Here is a 15,737-nt window from a genome sequence, read left to right on the forward strand (position 1 = left end):
TTCTAGTTTCAGTTATCTTTTGTTGGATTATTTTGGAGAGTCTTATTTTCCTTAGTGCTTACTAGTGTATTACTAGATAATGCGCTTAAATTTTTATGAGTATATTTACCCTTCAGAGAGGTATAGGATGTGAAGGCTGGCAGAATTCTTAAAGATTATTCATATTATCTTTATTTTATTTATGAGAAAATAGAGGCCCAGAGAGATTGTTAAGTGCTATTATTAGGATTACATGAGTAGTCCTAATATAACCGGAAAGTATGGGGCAAAAGTTTCAGGTGTCGCTTGATCTGGCTGCTCACTGCTCAATAATGTAACTGAGGTTCTGTTTCATTTTAATTTTCCCATTCTGCCTTCCTCAGGATTCACGTACTGTCTGGCAATCTAGTTTCTATCTTTGTGGTCACATGTGGCTGTATTAATTCTAGACCTTATATCATTGACAGGAGCTACAGCAGGGGTAGCAATCTTCTTGTCAGGGTCCTAGAAAATATCTTCTCAAATCTCATTGTCTTGACCGGGCTTCATGTATTCCATGGAACAGATTTCTGTAACCAAAGGGATGGGATAGAATGATTGCTTTAAGCCAGCCAGGCCTAACTCCTGGAGTTTGGAGTCAGGTTATTCAAGACTACTTGGGTTAGAGTGCAGAGAAACTGCGTTTCCAAGGAAATGTGGTTCTGATGGTGGTGCAATAAAGGAGTGGGTACTGGGGAGGCTGACTGGGCAGGAACTCACCCAAGGTCAAGCAGCTGGTCATGGCCAAAGTGGGACTAGAACCCAGCTCTCCTCCTCAGCATTTTTGTGCCTGGATGGCTACGCAATCCCATTTGAGGTAGTACGTGTTACACAACAGATGTCTAAATGAAACTATGGGTTTGCTTGTAATATTCAGTTTATTCTTCGGCTATGATTACAAGTAAGTACAAAAACACACCTTGCCAGTTAGTCACAGTAATGAGTACAATTGTCTGAGTTACTTGATTTTGCATCTCATTAAGCCATGAAGGCTTTCAAGAGAAACTGAGTAGATTTTAGAGATGAGAGCCATATCATTTAAATAAGCACCTTTTAGTCTTACTGAGGGTTTAACCATCTTCTGGAACATTTTTTTTTTTTTTTTTGTATTGGAAAACAGTTTTTGGACAAACTGTATGTGATGCCCCCCCCCCTTTTTTTTTGCTTCTCATCCTTTAGGGAAAATGCTTGTTAATGTCCCTCAATGAGCTCTCTTTCTCCTATTCAGGAATCATAGAAGCAAAGAAGAAGAAAGGAAGAGTTCTGAGTACCTACCATTGGCCAGGCACTGTGTTAAGCTCTAATGATATAGAAAGGAAGGCTACAGCCCTCAAGGAACTCCAAGTTTAGTGGGAGAGGCAGATAATTAAATGGATAAGTAAGATACCACAACAGTAAGTGCAATAATGGGTGGAAGAATAGGGTGCTGTAAGAACACAGAGGACAGAATGTTGGGAGCAGGGAGAACCAGGAAAGGTTTTCTGGAGTAGAACTCCTTAAGGGAAGGTTGAAGTTAGCTGGGGAGAACAGGGAAGGGTATTCTACACAGAGGGGACTCATGGACACGGAGGCATGAAATCTTACAGGGTGTTTCCATGGATGTCCCAGTAATTCAGAAGGGCAGAAAAGCATAGGCAAGGCAGAGAGTGGGGAGAAAAGGTGTGGGAGAGGCAGGCAAGCAGTAGCTGGGATACAGAGCTTGGAAGCCTTCCAATGGGTGATGGGATGATTCTAAACAGTTGTAGGTAGGTAAAGACAAGTTTTGTGTCTTAGATGTATTTCTGTATTGATTAGATTCTATGGTTGCAGGCAACTCTGGGTAATTTCCAAAGAAGGAATACTTCAGAGAAAACTGAAGGAAAAGCTGTAGCACCCAAGCTCTGAATGGAGCTCCCAGGGCAGAGATAGCAGGAATTGCCTAGGAGTCTCCTTGGTTGGGAACAATCAGGTCCAAACACTTTCAGTTTTTATGTGGCTCTGCCTGGGATTCACATTCCAGATGAAGACTGTCATATTGCCTCAGCTTGAGGGCACGCCTAGCCTGGGTCAGGTAAGGTCAGCATCTTGATTGACCGTCTCACCAAACCTGTATCTAATGGGGGAGGGTGGGTTCCTAAAGCAAGATCAGGGTGTTGCTAACATGAGAAAGAGGAATGCCAGCTATATCAGCTAAAGCAATGGGTGTCCACTTCCACAGCTGTTTGGAAGCTAGATTTGAAGGGGACAAAAGATGAAGGGAATCAGGAGGCAAAAGATGATGGGGGTATGGATTAGGGCTGTGGTAGTGCCGATGGAGAAGGACTGTGGGATTTAAGAACACTTATGGGATAAAAATTGTTGGTTGATTCTAGAAGAAGGAAGAAGGAAGAATCAAGGATAGCTCCCAGGTTGTAGCAGGCAGCAACAGATCACTACTGGAGAGAAGGTACAGGAGGGGACGGAAGATGACAGATTGCTTAGGACACACTGAGTTTGAGAAACCCGTGGGGCATCAGGTGGATGTTAGAATCTGAAGCAGTAACTGAACTCACAGACATGGACAATAGAACCTAGGAAGGATTTTGGAAGAAGTCACAGAAAACATCAATATTTTAAATAGGCTTGCCAAGGGAAAGGTCAAAAGACAGAAAGAATGGAGAGAAGGAGGAGAACCAGGAATGTTCAGGGTCACAGAAAGCTTCAGGATTCAAAGAAAGAGGAGATTTCAGCTCTGGTACCAGCAGAAGCCACATTCTAGGGAACTAATACATAAATGGGAGATGAAGAAGGAGGGGTAAAAACATGTAGGTCGCCATTGCAAGAATCTTGGATGAGAAGGGGTAGCAAAATGCAAAGTAGCTGGAAAGGGTACAGCCTCAAGGGAGTTAGCTGATTTTTGTTTTCTTTTGTTTGTAGGTTGATTTAAAAGAAGAGATAGAATTCACATACCACACAATTCACTCTTTTAAAGTGTATTATTCAGTGGTTTTTGGTATATTCACAAAAGTTGTACAGTCCTTACTCCCATCCAGTTCTAGAACATTTTCATCACGCCCAAAGAAACCCCATGCCCATTAGCAGTCGCTCCTTATTTTCTCTTACTCCCAGTCCCTGGTGGCCATTCATCTACTTTCTGTAGATTTGCCTATTCCAGACATTTCATAAAAATGGACTCGTATGCTGTGTGGTCATTCATGTCTGGCTTTCTTCACTTAGTTTTCAATGTTCATCCATATTACTTCATTCCCTTTTATGGTCCAATGATGTTCCATTGTATGGATAAACCATAATTTACCCTTTCATCGAATGATGGACCTTCTAATTGTTCCAACTTTTGGCCATTATGAATAGAATGTGAACATCTGTGTACTAGTTTTTGCGTAGGTATGTTTCCAATTTCCTTGAGTACACACTGAGGAGTGAAATTGCTGGGTCTCAATTTATTCTTGCTGGGAGAAACTTGATCTTGTTTACAGGCTGAGGGTACTGGAACTTGCGCAGAGGGAGAGGTGGGAGATACGGAGAGGGGGTGGGGGTGGAGGAGGTAAGTGCTGGAGGAGAAGGGCCACTTAGTTCAGCATCACTCACTTTCTCTGTTGGCACAACCCTAACGCCCTAACCTCGCTTCTCAACTGCTAGACTCTCTGCACACACACGACTTTTGCTGACCAGGGAGCGAATCCAGCGCGTGGATAAAGCAACCCTGGGATCCGTCGCAGATGCATCCGGGCTGGTGGCTCGTTTTCTGTTGCAGATCACAAGTTTGGTGTCCCCTCTAGTTAGAGCCTGGCTCATTCTGGTTTGGTTTTCTCCCATAGGTTTGTCCACAGGTGAATAAGGACAATCCACCATGTAGTCTGAGTCTGATTCCTGGTTCCTCAGGCCATCCAGGGCTCCCAGCCATCCCGGATTAGGAAGGACGCCGGGTACCCACCGCTGGGGACCTAGAACGCCAGCACTCGGACTCGTACGTTGCCCCTCGCCGCCACCGCGCACGCGCCGCTCCCTGCCAAGGAGGAGGTGGGGGGAGTGGGCGGGGCGGGCGTCTCTCAGGCCAATCGGAAGCGAGCGCCCCCGCCCTCCCGGTTGGTGGACCCAGCTTGACCCCCGGCGGTGGGCGGAGGAGGCGGGGCCCGGCGCACGGCCGCGGAGGGGGCGGGGCCCGGGGCCTGGAGGAGGGGCCTGGAGGCGGGGCCTGGGGCTGTCAGTCCCGCGCCCACCGCCGCCGCCGCAGCCGCCGCCGCGGTTCCTTACATGCCGTGGCCGGTGGTTGCCAGCGCTGCCGCCCACCGCCCGCCGCCCCGGCATCCCGAGCCGCCTCCCGCCGTGCCGGCCCGGTGCGCAGGTAAGGCCGGCCGCGCTGCCGAGCCCTCGCGCCCCCTCCTTGGCATCGGTCCGCCGCGCGGGCGCCCCCTCCGGGCTATGTCAGCACCGCGGCTCCCCTGGCCGCCCGGGGGCGGTCCCGGGGGGCGGGACGACTGTCCTCCCCAACCCGAGACAGCCCCGGGCTCCGCGCCTGCCGCGGGGTCCCCGGGCCGCGCCTCCGCCGCCGGGCGTGGGGCCGGCGCCGAGCACCCCCTCCCGGGCCGATTACACAATCGCAGGGGCTGGGGGCGGGGGTCCCCTCCCGAGGCCCGGCTCCACACCTGTCCCCGCGACGCGCTCACGGGCAGAGGGCAGAGACCCAGCGCGACAGCGGGGGCCCGGAAAGTTTCACTTTGTGGTCGGCGTTTGTTGACATCCCAGAGATGCGGGGAGAATGGAGGCTGAGCCGCGAGGATGCGCCTGGCGCGCAGCGTTCCCTTTGCCCCGGGGTGGCTCCAGTCCAGGTTTCCCTTCCAGAAGTCCTGCCGAGAGCCCTGCCCCGGGGCCGGAGGCTGCTGCAGGGCACACGGGTCGGTCCGCCTTGGTTAGCGAGCCCTGGCCCCAGGATTGCTGCAACTGGGGACAGCTCAGCCTCCCGCTCAGCTCTTCTCCCTTTCCTAATTTAGTATTGACATTTAGACCAGGTAGGCGAATTTCCTTAGCGTTTCCCTGACAGTTTATATTTGTGAGGTGCTTTGCTATCCCTGATTAGTTAATTAACAAGGTGGGAAAGCAAAATAGAACCTGAGACGCATGGCTAATGCCTTCAGTCTAGCAACTCTTTCAGAGCCACTGAGAGCTTTAGGCTGTTTGCCGTGAGATGCTTTGGGCCAAGGTGCTGCCGGGAGAGCTAGCTATTCAGTGTCTTCTGGTTGCCTGGGAAGGTTTTGGTAATAAATGGTAAGGCTTTCTCTGCCTCTCCTTGCTTATACTGTTTATTGAGGGTCACCAGTCTATGGTGAGTTATTTGATCTTCACTTAAGCAAAGGCGGTTTTAGAAGTATTGCTGAGGAAGTAGCTAAGGAAAACCAACCAACCAACCTGAGATTCAGGTAAGTTTGGATACTTGTCTGCTTTACCAGGTTACCCCTCCTGTGCAGAAAACTTTGGCTCTTCCTGTTCTTTCCCCATCTCCCGGTAGGACTATACCCAACTGGGTTGGTAATACAGCTCCTCATTTAGTACATAGACCTCTTGCTACCTGTGGTTTACAGACCTGCCTAGGGACATCCTCTACGAGTGGGCTTAATTAGCACTTTTATCTGCCCATTAAGCAATACAGCCTGAAATCTCTTGTAATCAGGCATTGTTGTAGAGTTGAATCTTTAATAATTCTAATTCATGTTAATAGTGTTGCTATAATAATCTTTCTATTAGTATGCCAGTTCTGCAACAGCAGTACATTTAGTATAGAAGCAGCAATTTACTAGAAGTATTACCATGGCAAAAACAATTCTCCAACAGATTTGCAGCCCACTTTACTTAGATAATGACTGTGCGAGGCTGTTAAGGTTTTTTATTCTTTGGTGCAGTAGGTGTTACTGATCTATGAGGTCATTCCTCCCTGGAGTAATGGTTTCAGTCACTGGGTCACTTAGATATTTTTTCTAGTTATATCATCTGAGTTTCTCCCCCATGCTGATTTCTCTTGGGACAAGGTATGGAGCTAACAAGATGTGGTTTTGATTTGCCAGCCTCAATTTTAAGAAGAATTTAAGAATAATTATTGTGTTTGGGGGCTTCTATTAGAGCTGTCATGGTGATTTTATTAGCACATGTACCAGACACCGATTTGGGTGCTTTATAGATATTAAGTTATCTCATTCTCACAATGACCTTATAAGGGATGTACTGTCCCATTACCCCATGTTTCAGATGATGAAATTGAGGCCCACTTGATTGACTCAGGTTGCGCGGTTAGGTAAATGACAACCAGATTCTAACCTAGGTAGCCTGAGTTCAGAGTCCAAGTACTTAACCAGCTACTGCGCTGTCCTGCTTCCATAGGTTATTCTTTCAACAGGTATTTATTTCTACCTTCTGTCTGTACAACATTGCATTCTGTAGTGTGGGTGAAGAGTACTTTACGGTGTAATAACAAAACACTGGGGTAGGGGTTCTTGTCGTGGTCTTAACTCTGCCGCCAGCTAATGTGTGATTTTGAGCAAGACACTCTCCCTGCCTTGCATTCCCTCGTTGGTGGAACAGCAGCGGCTGAAGCAGATGAACTAACTCGATTTAACCTCATGGGGTGCTGGAGAGATGCATGAGTGAGCGCCAGAATTAAATGTCCTCCTCCCTAAGGCACAGTATAAGATCAAGTATCAAATGAGTGGATTGTGTGTGTGAGTGTGTGTGTGTCATGGGGAGGGAGCAAGGGGTGTGCACTGCACTCTGGGCTGCCAGTGGTAAAGATGGGCATGTAATGGTTGAGAAGCTTCACCTTGAATACTTCAATAATTATTTTATGCTTTTGCCACCAGTGTCGTTCCTTTTGTAATTAAAAAAAAAAAAAAAAAAGAAAGAAAGATGACCAGGAAAGAAGTCGTCCTGTAGAGGTGGGGTAACCAGGTGCAGCACTATGTGAGGGACATTTGTGGGGGACAGTTTGGCATGGGGTCAGATGATGGCAGGCTCTGAGGGGCAGACCCAGGAGTTCTCAGAATCACAAGAAGTCAGGTTGAAAGGAAACTCTGTCATTGAGTTTAACGCTGTCCTCCCTCTTCTCCCTCTCCATCTATCCAGTGGATTAATCCTTCACATGTGTGCACCTTTCCACTCCCTGCTCATCCTGCTCCTACTCGGACTCTTCTTGGGTCAAACGTTGGGTGTGCTTCACAGATCTGTGCACCAAAGAAGTTTGGGTGGTATCCAGTGATAGGGAGTGGGAAACCGTAGAAGGATTCTGGGCCCTCTGGCTTGTGCTCTTGAAAGACCATCATTGGCATAAAGCCTGGATTAGAGGGGAAATGTGAAACCAGGAAGACAGGAGGCCTTGGCCAGAATCTAGGATTGGGTTGATCCAGACTGAGACAGGCAGTGGCATGGGGTAAGAGAGGGAGGAATGGACCCCAAAAGACAGACCTCCCCCCAACCCCCAGTGCTTGCCTGTCTATAAGCATCAGAGGGTAAGAACAAGTCAATATCTCCCTGGAGTGAGAGGGGCGTTGGAGAACCCCCGAATGGAGTTGGGGAGTCTGATGGGGTGGGGATGAGAGACTGCTATGTATGTCTGTTCCCCAAAGCTGGATAATAGACTGTGGCTAATGTAAGTCCCCTGCAGACTGAAAACAGATTTTCTTTCTTCTCAAGAGGGGAGTGTCCCATTTAAATACAGTGGGAAACTCCCTCTGCTTACTGAAGGCATGTAACAGTATTTCCCTGTGGGGGTTGCAGACTCTTACTCCGGCTCCCTTTAGCTGTGTGCGGTGCTTCTTGGTCACGTTGAGGATCTGTGTGCGGTGCTTCTTGGTCACGTTGAGGATCTGTGTGCGGTGCTTCTTGGTCACGTTGAGGATCTGTGTGCGGTGCTTCTTGGTCACGTTGGGAATCTTTGTGTGGTGCTTTTTGGTCACGTTAGGAATCTGGTGTTCTCTTAAGTTGCACCAGACATGTTGGTGATGCTTTTCTCTGCTTTTGTTAGGAAGCCTTCTTTTGGAGAATGCTGTTTTCCAGTGACACCTGTTAAATAAGTGCTGGAGAGCTGCCACACCTTGGGGAGTGCTCAGAATCATTAGAAGTTTTTCCTTCTAACGCAGATTATGGGGCACTTCAAAGAAGGCCTGGGTGAAACCATTACCACATTGACAGGCAAACAGGATCATCTGGAGGAAACAAGTAAGATTTACACAGGAAACCACAAAGACAGAAAAAATGGTTAGGAGTATTATAAGTTTATTTCTCTCTTGTTAATTTATGTGTTTCTGGCTTAGAATGCAGCATGTCTTGAATATTTATATAAAAAATTTATATGCTGAAATATGTCGTCTAATAGTGCATGTGGAAATAAACTGTATAACCTCAATTTTTTTTTTTTTTTTTTGCCAGGACAATATTGGTCTAAGTTTTTCAGTATCCTTTAGACCAGTGATTCTTAAGCAGGGGCAGTTTTACCCCTTAGGGAACATGTGGCAATGTCTGGGACATTTTGGGTTGTCACGACTGGGGTGTGCACTCCTGTCATTTAGTGGGTGGAGGCTAGGGAGGCTGCTGAACATCCTACAATGCACAGGACAGTCCCCCCCGCGCAACCAGGAATTTTTCAGCCCCAAATGTCAACAGTGTTGAGATTGACAAAATCCACTTTAGATCATTAAAAAAAAAAAAATTTCTTATGGGGAACAAGTTGAAGCTAAAGGGAAGAGGAAGAAGAAGGTCATATAAAGTGTTCCTTGACTCTCTGAAAGTGATAATAGTCCCCTCCCTTTGGACCCCCAGGAGGGAGAACCAGCTACACAGGCTGGGGGAGCACAGGCATCTGTCTGCCACCCAGGAGCTATTTCAATAGCTCGATTGCTCAACACGCTAGTTTGGAACAGGAAGTAGAAGCCCTTGTAGTGGGATGAGGCTGGAGGGGTGATTTCTGGAGGCAGAAGGTTTGCAGGCCAAGAAGGGAAGCTGGGTCATGCCAGAATAATTTTGAAAAGTTCTAGGGAGTTTTTCAAAGGTGATTTTGTTGAGGACAGCGAGTGTGGGCCTTTAGAAGATGCTGTCTCTCCTCTGGGAGTGCATGACCCCTCTGGGCTATGGATCTGAGAGTCTGAGGACTTCCCAGATTTTTCTGTGTTCAAACACAGGGTGGAGAGTGGAGGACGCTTAGTTTTGTTTTCAGGTTTTATCTGTGTCCTCTCCCCACACCCCTTGAAAAGCTTTTTTATTATGGTACATTTTAAACATAGATACAAATTGAGAAGAGTGTAACGGACCCCTGTTCACCTGATGCCCAGCTTCAAGGATTGTCAGTTCCTGGCGGATCTTGAATTTTACTCCACCCCTTGTAGACTCCCCCCGCCTTTTTTTTAATCTGGAAGATAGCTTACATAATTCCTGATCACCTGCCTCCTAGGAGAGCCTTGGCAATGAGGAGGGAAGTGATTTTCCGGTGCTTGGGTCTCCCTGGAGGATAGCTGGTAATGGACATGGATGATTCTGAGAGCCCCGAGAACCGGGGAGACAGGACTAGGGCCCAGGCACATCTGGGATGGGGGCACTGGGCTCTTCTTGGGGGAAGGGGAAAGTATTGGTGACTGGGGACAAGTTTCATTCTTTTGAAGCCTCCTGGGTGGACTAGCCTACCTCGGGTCTCTGCTGGTAGAAATGTGTTTCTGGGTTTTGCAGTTGAGGGTCATCCTGCTTTCTGGAGGGCGCTTCATTTGTGTGATTCCTTGTAGGCTGACCCCCTTCCTGTGGCGTGACTCTTGAGATGTGTGCTGTGTGGTATGAAGCCAAGTGTTCTGTGTGGCCCTCTGGCCCTGGCTTCACTGCCAGGGATCTTCACTGCCTGACGCCTCCCTGGAGAGCACAGGGCAGGGTAGGGGTGGGCGAGAGAGGCATAATTTCTGGGGGTTGTGGATCCTTGTTTGCGGTGGTGGCTCCCCTGTGTTTGTTGGTGGACGTAGGGCTGTCCCGTTGTCATCACTGGCAGTCCACGCAGGAAGGGGACGTAATTACAGTTTGCACTTGGTGAACAGGGCTTTCTTTCTTTCTTTTTTTTTTTAAAGATGCTATAGCTTAGATTTTATTTATTTATTTGAGAGAGAGAGACAGAGAGAGCACAAGCAGTGGGAGGGGCAGAGGGAGACAGAGAAGCAGGCTCCCCGCTGAGCTGGGAGCCCGACGTGGGGCTTGATCCCAGGACCCTGGGATCATGACCTGAGCTGAAGGCAGACACTTAACCATCTGAGCCACCCAGGCACCCCCAGAGCTTTCTTTTTTAAGTTGTGTCTCTGGAGGATTACTTTTTTTTTTTTTAAAGACCATTGGAGAATTGGCATGCATTGACTTGACCTCGGTGTTGTGTTGAAATATGCATACAAAAAATAACTTTAGAAGTTGAGAGAGTTCTTGAATAATCAGATAATTGATGTCTGCGAATTTTAATTAGTGCTGGTTTCTATACATGTAGACGTTCTGGACTAAGTTCACAAGCAGCTCCTTTAGTGTGAAGTTCTGGAGCCCTGAAGGGCTGTATTTTGCACCTTTATTTTACTTACTAAATCCATTTTTGCCCTTTCTTTATTCCACAGAGCGGTTTAGGTGGCATCAGCTGATTCTGAACACCCTGTATCTGCTGTTGTGGGTTTTCAGGTGTCACACCTACGGGGAAGGCAGCTCACATTTCCTCTGTTCCTGAGGATCTTTCTAGGTAGGACTTACTATTCCTATTTTGCAGATGAAGAAACTGAGGCTTACAGAGGTTAAGCAATACTAGGAGGTAGCCCTGGGTTTTAACCCAGGTTTGTTTGATTCTGAAGCCTGAATGCTTTCCACTAAACCTCATCTCTCGCAGTGAAAAGTTGGTGGGAGTTTGTAGGAGGGTTGTTAGAGAGGATGGGGCAGGTGCTGTGAACGGGGCCGAGAGGCCTGGTTACTCCAGTTAATGAAATCCTCACACTGAACCCGCTGGGACACATTGCTTTTGAGTGTGATAAATTACTGTGTCCTATTTTTGAGCTGACTGTATAAAACAGAATCACACCCTGGTAGCCCTGAGCCAAATTTGGTCAGCAGATGTGTTTTATTTGGTCCGCACCGTGTTTTATTTTTTAAAAATTAGATTAGTTGTCGTCATTTAAAAAGTGGGAGATTTCACCCTGAAATTTCCAAATTTCTTGGCTTCGCTTGAGTCCTCAGAAGATCTGGCAACACCAGACCCACGTTCCTCCTTGGCAATAGTTAGTAAGAGTGGCTGCTCCTAGCTTTGCCATCTTGCCATGCTGCTCTCTTCACTCCTTTGTATTACTCGCCAGGACTGGGAAGGCGTCTGAGTTAGAGGCACCCTTGTCAAAGTTATGCACATTCTCTCTGCCAGTGTCAGGGATGCGTTAGGGGAGGTTTATTCTGTATTTAAATGAAAGATCGCCAGCAGTTTTCCCTTTGTAGGGCACCTAGAGAGGGTGACTCTACTTGGCATATGGACAGACACAGCCACACCCTCCTTCTGCCCCCCAGCAATGGCTAATTGGACTCTGGATGGGTTCTTGGACTAAGGTGGACCAATTAGATATTTGGGATTTGGACACTGAAGTAGTTGAGCTGGGGAGCCTCAGGCAGGAAGGACTACTGGATTCAGGCTGACAGTAGTGACGTTAGAAAGGTAGGTGAGTAAGCAAAGAAGCTGGATGGCAGGGAGATGGCAGGGAGGTGAGAGAGCGCTCCAAGGCATAGAGGGCAGAGCTGCCTGGTCTCTGCTTTTACTGGACTTCCTGCAGTGGGGTTCCTCTGTAGCCACAGCCTTCACTCTGTGGTATTTACTGAGTGTTTACTATAGGGCCAGGCACTTTTCTAGATTCTTGTGATAGATCAGGGAATAAAAACAGACAAAGGTCTTGTTCTCATAGAGCTTATATTTTGGGTGGGTGGGTGGGGAAACAAACAACTCCAGACGAAAAAGCAAATAAACGTAAAATATGTAAGGTGGTGATAAGTGCAAGGAAGAAATATAAACTGAGTAAGGAAACAGAGTGGATGTCAAGGGTAATGCTGTTATGTTAGAGAGGTCATTCAAGGAAGGCCTCTTGATACAGTGCTATTTGAGCAGAGATGTGAATGAAGTGAGGAGTGAGCCACAAGGAAACCTAGGGGTGCTGCATTCCCTGCAGAGGGTTCAGCAAGTGCAAAGGCCCTGAGGTAGGAGTATGCTTGACTTGTTTGAAGAATAGCAAGGAGGGTACTGTGGCTGGAATGCAATGAATAATGGGAGAGGGGGAGTTGGAGGGAATGTAGGGCTTCATATCTATATTAAAGACTGATCTTACTCTACTGAGATAGAAAGCCATTGGAAGATTTTGAGCACAGGTGGCACGATCTGGCTTCTGTCTTGAAAAATGTAAATGCTGTATGGAGAATAGGCTGTAAGGCAGCTAAGGTGAATCCAGGACAACTAATTAGGAGGCAGTGCAATAGTCCAGATAAAATACAATGGTGGCTTAGATTAGGGTGGAGGCGGAGGTGGTGAGAAGTGGACAAGTTCTGAATATATTTTGAAGGTAGAATTGACAGGACTTGAGGATGTATTTGGTATTAGATGTGAGAGAAAGAGAGGAGTCGAGATGAATTCAACCTTTGAATAAAAACATTGCTGTGTTAGTTGGCATTTCCCCTTCTTTTCCTGAAAAACATTCAAAAGCAACAAGGGAGGTGAAAAAATAATAATGAAAACCTTGCAAACTATTCTATTTTTGGCAAAATTAGGAGAGAAATTTAGTCCATAAGCTTCGAAATGTGTATGAAGAGAAAGTCTTGCATAGATGAGATCAGGTGGAAGCCTTGTGGGAGGAAATGAAGAAAAGCAGCAGGGAGATGGGGAGAGAGCCCAGTAGCTACAGATCTTAGAAAGTTATAGAAAATCATGCTCTTTGAGGTAAAAAGTGCAACCTGATGTGAAAAAGCTCTATCCCTTGCTTGTAGCGAGTGTTGTGGGAACTGGGTGTGCAGCTGGAGGAATATACCCTCCTGGATGTAGTTGGGCTCAAAGAAGCAAGAGAAGTGGGGTTACCTGAAAAACCACACCGGCAAGCCACCATGTCTGTGGGAAGTGTTTTGTCTCTGTGGGAGCAGGGAGGAAGAGGGCCTTGGGATTGCAAAAAAATAGCTCATCTGAAAGACTGTCACGGCTGTCCTCCCCTCCCCTGGCCAGAGGAACCTCGTGCAAATACCGTAACTGCCGAGGAAGCTAACTCATCCAATGGCAACGAAGGAGGAAATGGTAGCCTTCTGTTCCTGATCATGGGAGGCAAGGTTAGGTGGACCAAAGTTCCTGCTGAAAAATACTAAAATGTTTGGGTATATTTTTTAAATTAAAAAAATTAAATTTCCTTAAAAGCACGAAAGAACTGGGAAGAGACAAAGGGACTAGAAGGTGGAAATCTAAGGTTTAGTGGGAACCTAGGGGGATGTGCTGGTCACTGGAAGGCTTAAGTTGTTTTTGCCCTGAGAACATTTGTTGATTCTAGTAAAATAGGGCTTTGGTTTTGGCAGACTTGCAGGACAAGGAGGTTAGAAGTCAAAGGCTGTAGCTTGCCCAAGGTGGAGAGTCTCATAGGAGACTGTTTCCATATAAAGCTGGAACTACTGAGGGTAAAGGTGAACCAGAAGTAAAACCATCTCTTCCTCCTCCACTTAGAGACAGCAGAGAAGGTTGCCCTGGCACAGAGAGGAGCAAGACGAAAAGGAAAAGGTAGGTTGTAATCACTGGCCAGCTTTTGCACAGATTTTGAGGATTGTTTTATACCACCTTGATTTTACAGAACTGCAGCCATGAATTTGGTTCGACTATAAGCTTCTTATGGTCACTAGTGCCATCCCCCTCCTTTTTGTGGGATCCCAGCCTTGTCATTATTACATGAAACCAACAATGAAGCCACCATGTTGGAAAGCATAGGAGAGAAACTAGGCATCCAAGGGACATTATTAGAGCCATACCTGCTGTTTCTTCATTGCTTCAGCTTATTTGAGTTGGATTGTTTGTTATTTGGAATTGAAGGAATCAAAACTGACACAAGAATCAACTGAAAGATCAGAAAGGGGCACCTGGGTGGCTCAGTTGGTTAAGCGACTGCCTTCGGCTCAGGTCATGATCCTGGAGTCCCGGGATCGAGTCCCGCATTGGGCTCCCCGCTCAGTGGGGGTCTGCTGCTCCCTCTGACCCTCTTCCCTCTCGTGCTGTCTCTCATTCTCGCTCTCTCAAATAAATAAATCAATATTTAAAAAAAAAAAGAAAGATCAGAAAGAGTGTTGAATTCAGAAACACACACATAATGGGAATTTCACCTCATTGGATTGGATACTCCTCAGTCATCTTTGCTATGGATTCTCTCTTCCCAATTTTTAAAGTTGGAGTGTTGCAGGGCTCAGGTCTTGGACATCTTCTCCATTCCTAGATGATTTTTTCCCCTGTTTTATGGTATTAAATATCTATTTGTACATGACTCTCAAGTTTATATCTCCAGTTTTCATCATTCTTCTGCAATTCAGACCCGTATATTCATTTGCCCACTTTGATTCTATACTGGAGTGTCTAACAAGGTCTGAAACTTAGCATGTCTTATACCAAACTCCCAATTTTCAACTTCCCTATCCTAAACTTCCTCCTTTCCCTTAATTCTCAGGCTCATAAAAGGGTACTACCATCTATCCAGTTGTTCAGACCAAAAACCTAGAAATTATCCTTGAGTCTTCTCTTTCCTGTAGCTCCCACATTTAGGTCAACAGGAAGTCCTGTTGACTCCGCCTTCAAAACAGAGACTGGATCTGAGCACTTAACCTGGACTCCACTCTTCCCACCATCATCCAAGCCATAGTCATCTTTTGCTTGGATTATTGCAAGAGCCTCCCCCAGTCTATTCTACACACATAGTTAGAGGAGTCCTATTTATTTATCTATCAATCATTTATCTATCTATCTATCTATCTATCTATCATCTATCTATCTATCTATTTATTTATTTTTTTAAATTTTTTTATTGTTATGTTAATCACCATATATTACATAATTTGTTTTGTTGTAGTGTTCCATGATTCATTGTTTGTGCATAACACCCAGTGCTCCATGCAGAACGTGCCCTCTTTAATACCCATCACCAGGCTAACCCATCCCCCTACCCTCCTCCCCTCTAGAAACCTCAGTTTGTTTTTCAGAGTCCATCATCTCTCCTGGTTCGTCTCCCCCTCTGACTTACTCCCCTTCATTCTTCCTCTCCTGCTATCTTCTTCTTTTTCTTTTTTCTTAAAATATGTTGCGTTATTTGTTTCAGAAGTACAGATCTGTGATTCAACAGTCTTACACAATTCACAGCACTCATCATAGCACATATCTTCCCCAATGTCTATCACCCAGCCACCCCATCCCTCCCACCCCCAACCACTCCAGCAACCCTCAGTTTGTTCCTGAGATTAAGAATTCCTCATATCAGTGAGGTCATATGATACATGTCTTTCTCTGATTGACTTATTTCACTCAGCCTAACACCCTCCAGTTCCATCCACGTCGTTGCAAATGGCAAGATCTCATTCCTTTTGATGGCTGCATACTATTCCATTGTGTATATATACCACCTCTTCTTTATCCATTCATCTGTCGATGGACATCTTGGCTCTTTCCACAGTTTGGCTACTGTGGACATTGCTGCTATAAACATTGGGGTGCACGTACCCCT

At 46.5% G+C, this 15,737-nt stretch overlaps 1 long non-coding RNA gene across 2 annotated transcripts in view; it reads left to right on the forward strand.

Moving 5' to 3' along the window:
* Positions 1–4,234: 4,234 nt before the first annotated feature.
* LOC114224319 (uncharacterized) overlaps positions 4,235–15,737 on the forward strand; it is a 186,273-nt gene continuing 174,770 nt past the window's right edge. The window contains exons 1-2 of one of the 2 annotated variants that reach the window (XR_015767988.1): positions 10,624–10,726; positions 13,706–13,759. This is a non-coding gene — a long non-coding RNA (uncharacterized LOC114224319). Of the gene's footprint in view, positions 4,343–10,623; positions 10,727–13,705; positions 13,760–15,737 lie in introns of those variants that run through there. The other variant, XR_003612343.2, reaches the window with a different exon arrangement.

The sequence above is a fragment of the Eumetopias jubatus genome, unplaced genomic scaffold (assembly GCF_037043125.1).
Source record: "Eumetopias jubatus isolate StellerSeaLion01/CBP00866 unplaced genomic scaffold, mEumJub1_p1.0 scaffold_4, whole genome shotgun sequence".
In the NCBI taxonomy this organism is placed as follows: domain Eukaryota; kingdom Metazoa; phylum Chordata; class Mammalia; order Carnivora; family Otariidae; genus Eumetopias; species Eumetopias jubatus.